At 49.2% G+C, this 10304-nt stretch overlaps 1 long non-coding RNA gene across 1 annotated transcript; it reads right to left on the bottom strand.

The window, feature by feature from the left end:
• Positions 1 to 1018: 1018 nt before the first annotated feature.
• LOC146891006 (uncharacterized) lies at positions 1019 to 9283 on the bottom strand. The gene is made up of 2 exons (XR_014997936.2): positions 9140 to 9283; positions 1019 to 4805 (listed from the first exon to the last, which is right to left on the bottom strand). It is a non-coding gene; the product is annotated as an uncharacterized LOC146891006 (long non-coding RNA).
• Between the last annotated feature and the right edge of the window lie 1021 nt (positions 9284 to 10304).

The following is a 10304-nucleotide window of genomic DNA, read 5'->3' as shown; positions in this document are numbered from 1 at the left end:
ATGGTGGCTTCTAAAGCCGTTACAGGAAGCTAATCACGATCGATCGATCGTGTAGGGACTAACGAGTCACAGCAAAGCTTCCACTTCACGCGGATAAATGGGGAGCCACTGGAGAGTCAGGACCTGAGAGTGGCTTTCCTTTGAATGCTCAATGCTGCTAGGTTGGGAATGCAGTGGAAAACAAGGGCAGAAGCAAGATGTCCAAGAGTGCACTGCAGGGGTGGTGGGAAGGGCTGACTGAATCCTGTAGAGTCAGCTGGGGTGGGGCAGTGCAGATCAAGTGGAGAGTGGAAGTAAGCCAAGGATAGACTAAGAGGGTTTGTTTGCTTTGTGTTACATCAGTGACCAGAGCACGGAACTTTTTACCTGGTATCATGGAGTACCGAGGAACTGGCTTCAGGGGACATGTTTTGGGTACATTAGGTGTGAGATGCTTGCTAAATATCCAAATAGAGGAGGCTCGTGGGTCTTAGTTTCCTGTGGAGACCAGGCTGGAGGTAGAGATTTAGGTGTCCCCAATGATGTGGGATGAGGTCCTTCAGAGGGTGGAAGCAGATGACAAGGGTCCAGGCACTTTGCTAACAGAATAAAAAGGATCTGGGCAAGAGATGTGGACTCAGGACTCTTCATCTGGTTGTCCTTCGTTCTGAGCAGCCCTCATGGCCCTGATCTACATGGTCCTGGGTACTTGCAGGCTCTGCTTCTCCTGGGAACTCCACACATCAGCCCCATTGGCCACCCTGCGCCACTCTTTACCAGGACCGGTAAGAATTTTTGAAGCTCTGCATTCTGGCCCAGAAAAATACTGGAAACTAATAGGGTTTGAAATCCTGACTCATCTTTACTGCTTTACCGATAGGGAAACTGAGGCCTTGAGAAACAGCTTGCCCAGGCACTTCTGCCCGCAAGTCACCAGGGCTCCTAGAGCAGAGCTGTTCTTCATGTGCCTGCTCTGCCACAGACCGCACAGGCTTCCTGAGCACAGGACTATGTCCATCCACGAGAGGAAGACTCGACATTCTCACTTTTTTAAAAATATTTATTTATTATGTATACAATATTCTGTCTGTGTGTACATTACAGTTGGTTGTGAGGAATGTGGTTGCCGGGAATTGAACTCAGGACCTTTGGAAGAGCAGGCAATGCTCTTAACCTCTGAGCCATCTCTCCAGCCCCCGACATTTTTCACTCTTCAGAAATGTTCACAGAGGTGTCATCTGTTCTTTCTTTTCCCACCTCTTTGCTTTCATTCTTGGTGACTTCCCAATATGGACTCTCCTCTCTACCCATAGGGCCTTACTGTCCTCCAAACCTTACTCTGACCAGTCCCAAGATCCTCGTAGATTGCTGAGGTGACTCAGACCCTGATTCCAACAGCTAGTCACCTTCTTTTCTCTTGGATTCTGAATACACAGGCCAGTAGGTATCGGTAGTTTTTCAGCCCTATCATCAAATGTAATGTGGCTCTACCTGAAGAATTCCAGCTGAAGCCTCCTTTGCTCTTCTGTGCTGCTGACTGCTGCAAACCCATAGCTGGAGAGTGGGAATTAGTGTAAACACAGGTTCAGTTCTCTCTCCATGTGTGCGCTGTGTGTGTGTGTGTGTGTAAGCTGTGGATGAGAATTTCATCAGGACACAGGTGTGTTTGGAAGGGAGCTTCTGGAAAGGGTTCTGGATTTGTTGGTTCACCAGCCTATAGGCAGGGCCTTTGTCTGTGGCCTGCCTTGCCAATTTCTAGTTGTTGGGGAGGTTTATGAGTTTTCTACCTCAACTTCAGATTTTGCTCAAGAGCTTCCCATAAGAACCAGTCATGACAGTTTTTGTTTCTTTGAGACAAGATGCCTGTCTAGTCTAACTGACCTAGTACACACGGTGTCGCCTAAGCTGGGCTCAGACCTCTGGCAAACCAGAGGCTGCTCTTTAGAATGAAAGAACGTCATTGGTCCCCTGCCCAGGGCTGCATTTTCCTCCAGTACCCCATCAACTGCTCAAGTATCTTTCAGCTCAGCATTTAAGGCCTTGGAGAGGGTGCTGCTGCTTGTTTGTTCGGTGCTAGAGGGCATTTCATGCCTGACAGTCTTTCTAAGAGCCAGCTTAACTTTAGTAGCGTGTATAGCGTGCACACAGGGGCTGCCAAACAAGGGCAGCATCTTTCTATGTGGGAAGGAGCTGGGCTTGCAAGTCTGGCTTTTCCATGACAAGGATTCACTTCCTTTCCCCTTCCTCTCCTCTGCACCTGACCTCACTTTCTTCCTGGTGCAATTTCTTCCTGTAGGCTAGAAGTTGTGCCAACAAGGAGGGCAGACTTTGTTCCTGTGGAAGATGTGGGATGTTATCTTCCTTTAATTTATTTTGGCTGCACTGATCCTCATGCTGGTCTGAGCAGCCAGGAGCAGCAGCATTGGGCAGAAGGTAGCGAAACTGGCTAACAGGGACTTAGTTCCACGTGGGGCATTCAGGAGCGTGTGTAGGGGCTTGGAGGCAGGAAACCCACTGGGAGGATTGGCACCTTCCTTCCTGGATTTGACTTCTCTGCTCTGGAAGGGCTTTATGGGTCTCCTTTTCTCTCAGATCCTAAGCCCAGCTGCCATGCAGTTCCACAACAGATGTGCCCTGCCTCACATGTCAGGAAAATCTAGAACTTGTATACTAACGAAAAACCCTTGCTGTTGATCACATCTTTTTCTGATTTACTTTTTAGCTTTGAGAGAGATTCTCTCTGTGTAGCCCTGGCTATCTTGGACCTTATAGAAATCCTCCTGCCCCCACCTCTCCAATTCTGGGATTAAAGGTGTGCACTATCACACTGAGAAGTCTTTAAAATAAAAGATTTATTTTTATTTTTAATTATGTGTATGCATGTGTTTGTATGTAGGTGTATGTGTTAGTTAAGGTACCCACAGAGGCCAGAAGAGGCTGTTGTATCCCCTGAAATGGGAATTTTGCCCATCATGAACATGCTGGGAACAGAATTCATGTCCTCTGCAAGAACAGAGGTCACCTTTAGCTGCTGAATCATCTTGGCAGTCCTTTCATTGTCCATCTTTCCTTCCTTCCTTCCTTCCTTCCTTCCTTCCTTCCTTCCTTCCTTCCTTCCTTCCTTCCTTCCTTCCTTCCTTCCTTTCGTCCTGCCTTCCTTCCTGCCTGCCTGCCTGCCTTCCTTCCTGCCTTCCGTCCTTCCTTCCTTCCTGCCTGCCTTTCTTCCTTTTTTCTTTTCCTTCCTTCTTCCTTTTGAGACAGGGTTTCTCTGTGTAATAGCCCTGACTGCCCTGGAACTTACTCTGGAGGTTGGCCTCAAACTCACAGAGATCTGTCTGCTTCTGCCTCCCAGTGCTGGGGTTAAAGGTATGTGCCACCATGCCTAACTCCATTATCCTTTTTAAATTTTTTGGAAAATATTTATTTTATTTTATATGTTTGAATGTTTTGCCTGAATATATGTTTATACCACATGTGCGCCTGGTGCTCTTGGAGGCCAGAGGAGGGCATCAAATTCTCTAAAGTTGGAGTTATGGATGGGTGTGAGTCGCCATGTTGGTGCTGGGAATTGAATCCAGGTCCTCTGCGGAAGCAGTAAGTAAGCTCTGAACCACCTCTCGAGCCCTGTTTTGTCTGTGTGTTTTCCCCTTTAACTTTGTTTATGGGTCGGAGAGATGTCTAAGTGATAAAGAGCACTTGCCACTCTCATAGAGGGCCTGTGTTTGGTTCCTAGTACTGATATGGTAGTTCATAACCATCTGTAGCTCCAGTTTTTAGGGGCCAGACACCCTCTTCTGACCTCCATGGGTACCAGATGTATACATGGTATACATACATACATGCATACATACACACATACATAAAAGCAGGTATACTTTAAACCTTATTTATTTATCATTATGTTTGTGTGTGCACACACGTGTATATGTGCCAGGGATCTAACTTAGCACCATTATCATTATGTTTGTGGATGTGCACACGTGTGTATGTGTGTGCACACATGTGTATATGTGCCAGGGATCTAACTTAAAACCGTTATCATTATGTTTGTGGGTGTGCACGCATGTGTATATGTGCCAGGGATCTAACTTAGCACCTTTATCATTATGTTTGTGGGTGTGCACAGACGTGTATATGTGCCAGGGATCTGACTTAGCACCGTTATCATTATGTTTGTGGCTGTACACATGTGTGTATGTGTGTTCACACATGTTCATATGTGCCAGGGATCTAACTTAGCGCCTTTACTTACTGAGCATCTTGCTGACTGTGTCTGATTAATGCTTTTGATGCCTGGTGAGGACATGGTGCTGGAAAGGAGCTGACGAGCCTTCTGGTCAGGGGACACTTTTTGGTATTTGGAACAGAGTCTCATGTAGCCTGGGCTATCCTGGAACTTATTATGTGTCCAGGGACAACTTCTAACTCCTGATCCTCCAGGTTCCATTTCCAAAATGCTAAGTATGATTGCTGGTGAATACCCCCAAGTCTGGCTAGGGAGATCTTTCCAGTTGATGTTTGGTTTGCTTCTAGCAGGCCTCTAAGGATGGAGTCCTGGGATTCTCTTCAGTAGCTGTACATCCTTGGCTTTTCTTCCCAGGAACATTTCTCACCCTACTTCTTTATTTGTTCTGGTTCTGTCGTGGGTGGGTCATCTCTGATGCAGTGGAGTGGACAGCGGGGAGATGGAGGTCCTGAAGACACTGTCCCCTGTCACACTGTGCTGCAGCTGCTGTGTGATTTCTTTTGGGTTGTCGCGTTCCAGTTCATCTCAAGTGAAGGGGCTCCAGGTTGTAAGCAGACACACCACATTCTGCTAGGAATGCCTGGAAAATGAGCAGAAAGCCAGTTTGAGATTTGTGAGGTGTCATGATAGCAAGGAGAAGTGAAGATTGGAGAATAGAAAGAGGATCAAGGGAAGAGACACGGTGGGGCAGGCGCGTGGAATCTTCTGATCTCATCATGGCAGGACTGGACAGGGCTGTTTCAGGAAACAGTCAATATCCACAACATTCTGGAATGTATGCTAGCAGTAATGAGTAAGGGAGCACTGTTTGAGACTGGGCAGCCATTGTCCTCTCTTGGTTTGTGGTAACTGCTGCCTACATTACTGGGGGTGCACCAGAAGGAGGCTGTTATCCGGCTTCTGCTCCACCTTGGGACTCCTCCTCCCGTTATCTGGTGACCAGAGTCCAGGTGCCCCATGCTCCTTACTGCCCTGCCCTGCAGCCAGGGATGGTGCATGAAGATGGAGGTGGTGGGAAGGAGACTGGGGGAAGCCAAGTTGAAAGTGAGAGCTGGGAGGAGGCTGTGGAGTAGAGGCAGCTTGAAATTGTGATCTGGTGGAAGCCTTGCTGCTCTGCCTTGCCAGTTCCCTCCTTTGTCTTAAGCCTGTTCTCTGGACTCTTGCTTCTCCCTTCTCCTGCTTCCTTTGCTCTCAGTAGACCTGCAGCCCCTGGCTCCTCCCCCACTCTGGTTGCAATTCCAGGCTCCTCTGTTGGCTTCCCCATTCCATTTCCATGCTCTACCTTCCTGCTGTTTCTATTCCAAGAGAGTTGCTCTTTATCTCTTCCTGGGCTTTCTCTTATGTACTTCTAGCCCATCCTTCTCTCTGTGTCTCTCCCTCTCTACTGTAAGTCTGCCATCTTTTCTGTTCCTGACCACTCCTACCTTCCTCTTATGTTTCTGTCTCCTTATTGACCCTTCTACCTATCTATCTATACATCCTTCTTCATGCACCCCTCTCCTTACTTTTGCCTTTGGTAGCAACACCCCATTGTTGGACACACTGTTGAATTCAGGGGATTGTTGGCTAGATTCATGGTCCATGCTTACCTTCACTTGTTCACCTGATGAAATCATAGTAACAGTAAAACCTGTATTTAATGAGCACTCACTAGAGAGCAGTGTCTAATCTCATGTAGTTCTCTCAGTAACTCTGGAAAAGAAGTATTGTTGTGTCCATTTTGTAGATGAGAAGAGCAGGTCTAAAGAAGCTAAATAGCTTGCTGAAGGCTTTTCATGGAATCACATTGGGCAGGCAAATGCAGGCTGCCCTCCTACAGAGCTCTTAACCATAGCCCTGGGAAAGGCTGTGTTCAATCTCCCAGTGAGACAGAGAATCTCAGCCAGAATCAGAGTCTCTGCCTCCTCTCTGTCTGTCTGTCTATCCATCGTTCTCTCTCTCTCTTCCTCTCTCTCTCTCTCTCTCTCTCTCTCTCTCTCTCGTGTGTGTGTGTGTGTGTGTGTGTGTGTGTGTGTGCGCGCGCGCGCGCGTGCGCATGTATATATGTATGGATGTGCCTGTGTGGGGGCTGGAGGTTGACTTCAGGTAGCTTCCCATCTTGATCTTCATCTTATTTTTGAGACAGTTTCTTATGGAGCCTGCAGTGTCTCAGCTGGACTGACCAGAGGGCACTGGATCTTCCTAGCTCCACCTTCTGGCACTGGCATTACAGCACTGGGGTACAGCCATGCCTGATTTTATGTAGGTACTGGAGATCTAAACACTTTCTCATGTTTGCATAATAAGCTGTTTTCTCAGCCCCCTCCTCGTGGACCTATTGTCCTTTCCCCCATGAGGAGGGAGCTGAGAAGCATCCTTGTGGCACCTCCAGTCTTCCAAGAGTCTTGGGACCCCTTTTCCTTTTGCACATCCCTAGGTTGGCCCTAAGACTTTGTTCCGTATGCCAGGCACAGATCTAGACACATTATCCACTGTATCTCATTTAGTCAAGCTAATCATGGGGGGGTCTGCTGCTCGTCACCTTACAGATGATGAGACAAAGGCACAGGAAGTGGAGCAGCCTGGCTGGGGTCACACAGTAAGAGGCTGAGCAAGGCTCTGGGTCCAGCATTTTTACTGTCCAGAACCTGTTCTCATTAGAGACGCCACTTCACACAGCTCTTAATGCAGAGTAGTAGCACCCACTGTGACTAGCCAGATACTGTAAACTGTTCTTGTAGTCCACACCAGCCCTTGGCTACAGCCTGCTTCTGCCAGCACTGCCCGCTGTGGCGTCTTCTGTGCCACCAGCACTGAAGTCTGTTTGGACTGCTGGCCCTAATGGGTACCTGAAGGGATTTATAGACAGCTATTCCCCGGGAGCAGGGACAAGTGTTTTCCTCTCCAGTCCCACTGTGCAGCCTCCCAGCCCAACATCTCCCTCGTTCCGGCCCATTGCAGCAGCTGATTTAACTCCGTGGCTGGGGGATTTAGCTGTCGCCCTGGTTCCTACTATAAATTCCTGGGCAAATAACGAAGTTGTGCATCAAAGCTGCCCAGGAGCGAGGGGGAGCAGATGGCTGTGTAGCCGTGGGGTGGGGCCGGTGGGGAAGGCTCCTGGCCACAAAACCAGACCACACAGTGTTCATCTGGAGGGCTTATCAGCCCTGTGTTCCCATCTTTTAGGTGCAGGCTCTGGCAGAGTCTGATCTCTGCCACCCTATGTGGAGTTTGTTCACCTGACACCTCGCTCCCTCAAGGACAAAACTGACTCTTGCCCTACGGTCTGGTTCTGTCTTCCAGTTTGGCTTTGCTTAGTCTCCTCTAGAAGTGGCCTCAACTCCCTGGCTCAGTGGGAAGGGGTGAAAAGCTTAGAATGTAGGGACCAGTGTTGTAGACCAGAAAAGTACGGATGAACTCCAGAGGGTAAGGCATTTCCTGAGAGTACAGGAGAGAGGGTGGGTAGCCATAATTGGGATCCTCAAACTCTCCACACTTTGGGATGAACCCCAGAGAGTAAGGCTTTTCCTGAGAGTGCAGGAGAGAGATTGGGTAGCTATTATTGGGATCCCCAAACTTTCTACACTTTGGACCATACTCAGAAAGGCAATGTGGCCTCTGTGGGTCTGCATGGATCTGGGAGTGAGGTGGCACTGTATGGGGTCACATTCTGTCATGTCTGCTAGTTTTTCTGATACTTCTGACACCTCTTGACTTTTGCAGTGGCTCCTCCTTGTGGGTCCTCCTCACTTCTGCTTTTTTCCCTCCATACCCTGAAGGCACTCTTCCCTGGGCTGACCAGTGGCGATGGGATCCTGCTGGAGCCCTGGTTCTGCTCCCTAGAAGCCCCTCATCCCCAGCCTGTCCCTGGTGTGCATGCTATTTTCTTCCTCATCAATCTTTCCTGTCCCCCTCCCCACCTCCGCCTGGGAAATTACAGACACTGAATCAGCAGCCCTAACCAGTGTTCTGCTGACAGGGAACTTTCTGCCTCTGAGGGCTTCTGGGTGAGACCAGGGTCTCTCCTGGGGCCTGCGGACATGGAGTAGGGGGAAGGAAGGAAAGAAGGAAGGAGGGAAATTGGTGGGTGGAGAGGGAGGGATGAAGGACAGAAGGCAAGAGGACAGGAGGGACCTTAGTTGGAGAGAGAACTGGGAAGACATGGTTGCATTGGTACAGGCCTTTAATCCCAGCAGAGGAGGCAGAGGCAGGCGGATCTGTGAGTGTCTGGTCTACAGAGCGAGTTCCAGAACAGCTAGAGCTACACAGTCAGACCCTGTCTAGAAAAAAAGAAAGAAAGAAAGAAAGAAAGAAAGAAAGAAAGAAAGAAAGAAAGGGAACTGGGGAGATGCCTCAGTGGTTAAGAGCACTGGCTGCTCTTCCAGAGGAAGAGGTCAATGCACAGTACTCACAAGGCAGTTCACAACTGTCTGTAACCCAAGTTCCAGGGCTCTGACACTCTCACACAGACATACATGAAGACAAAACAACAATGAGCATAAAATAAAAATAAATAATTTTTAAAAAGTAACTCCTAACCCTATTGACAGGAAAGTAAAGGATAATTAATTTGTTTGAAAAAGAAAAAACTGGGAATGGTGCTGTACGTCTTATATCCCAGCACTTGGGAGGCAGAGGCAGGCGAATCTCTGTAAGTTCGAGGCCAGCCTGGTCTACAGAGTGAGTTCTAGGACAGCCAGGGCTACACAGAGAAACCCTGTCTGCACACACACACACACACACACACACACACACACACACAAAGAGATGACACATGAAGGCTGGGAGAAGAGTGAGGGAAGTGAAGGGAGGTGAGGATGAGGATGGAGAGAGGCAGAGGAAGAATGGAGGTTGTGCTAGCTTGCCAGACCAATGTGTGAGCCCTCCACTCCCACCCCTGTGCTTGCCCCAGCTACCCTTGTGCCCAGCAGGTACCTTGGAGGCCCAGGTTCACTGGGCCTGGGTTGAGGGGTGCAGGCTGGGACGTGATGGTCCTGGGCCTGGGGCTCTCCCTTGTACCTCCCACTCTCCCTCTCATGTGGTGGTTTGCACTTCATCTTGTTTGCGGGGCGGCTGGGCCTGCTCTCGGGGTTTAATGATCTGTGCCATTATTTATAGCTTTGCGCACCGAGAAACACACTGAATTTATCGCTTGCTTCTATAAATAACCCTGGCAAACGGGTGCCCAGGGATGAGGGAGGGAGAGGGAGGAAGAAGCAAAGAAAGGAGAGGTGGGGGGTAGGGCAGGGGAGGTCTCTGAGGCCGCTGTCCCTAAAATGGGGTGATATGCATGCACAAGGACAGCAGACACTGGAGAGAGCATGGGTGTGTGTTTAAGAGCAAGTTAATATGAACAGGATGCCTTGTGCCTCTGTGAGGGGTTTCTGAGGATGCTCGCTCGTAAGGTGACTGTTACTGGTTGTGTTTGTTTCTCATGCCATGCTGGTGACAGTGAGACTGAAGCAACACAAATGAGCCCCAAGAAATGGCTCATTTGAACATCACTGTGTGTGAGAGGCAGGGGCAGGGAAAGGAGAGTCTGACTCCTCTCTCTATAGCTGGGGTGGCAGACTGTGAGACTGTTCTTTTTCTGGGTGTGCAAGGTCATAGGTGGGAAGAAATGAGGTCAGAGAATGCAGGTTAAGCCAATGAGAGGGAGGAAGTTCCCAGTGTCCTATGGGGCTGAGACCAGGGTCACTCTTCACCAGAACCTAAAGGATCACAGCATTTGGGCCTGAAGGATGGAGAGGTGCGGGTGTGAATGAGCAGAATGGTGAACTTGGCACCAGCATTCCTCCTGCTGGTCCTGGTCCTAAAGGGAGCCGTGCTTTATTCTATCCTGTCTTCCGAAGCACAGCCAAATACCCTATGCAAAGACTTCCAGCAGCAGAGGCCTTCTGGTTGCCTGCCCACAGCTGCCCTAGGTCCCTGTAGTAGACTCCTCCTCAGTCCCCTTCTGAAATATGCCTAGGATCAACCTTATGGATGGAGAGCCCTGGCACGCTTCTCCTGACCACAGTCCCTGCTCAGAAAAAACTGCAACCATTAGCTCAGGAAGTGTTCTGCATTGCTAATGAGTACATTTGCATGTGTAATGAAG

Source organism: Myodes glareolus, chromosome 19, assembly GCF_982192425.1.
Source record: "Myodes glareolus chromosome 19, mMyoGla1.1, whole genome shotgun sequence".
Classification (NCBI taxonomy): domain Eukaryota; kingdom Metazoa; phylum Chordata; class Mammalia; order Rodentia; family Cricetidae; genus Myodes; species Myodes glareolus.
This window is presented reverse-complemented; position numbering and strand designations above follow the sequence as displayed.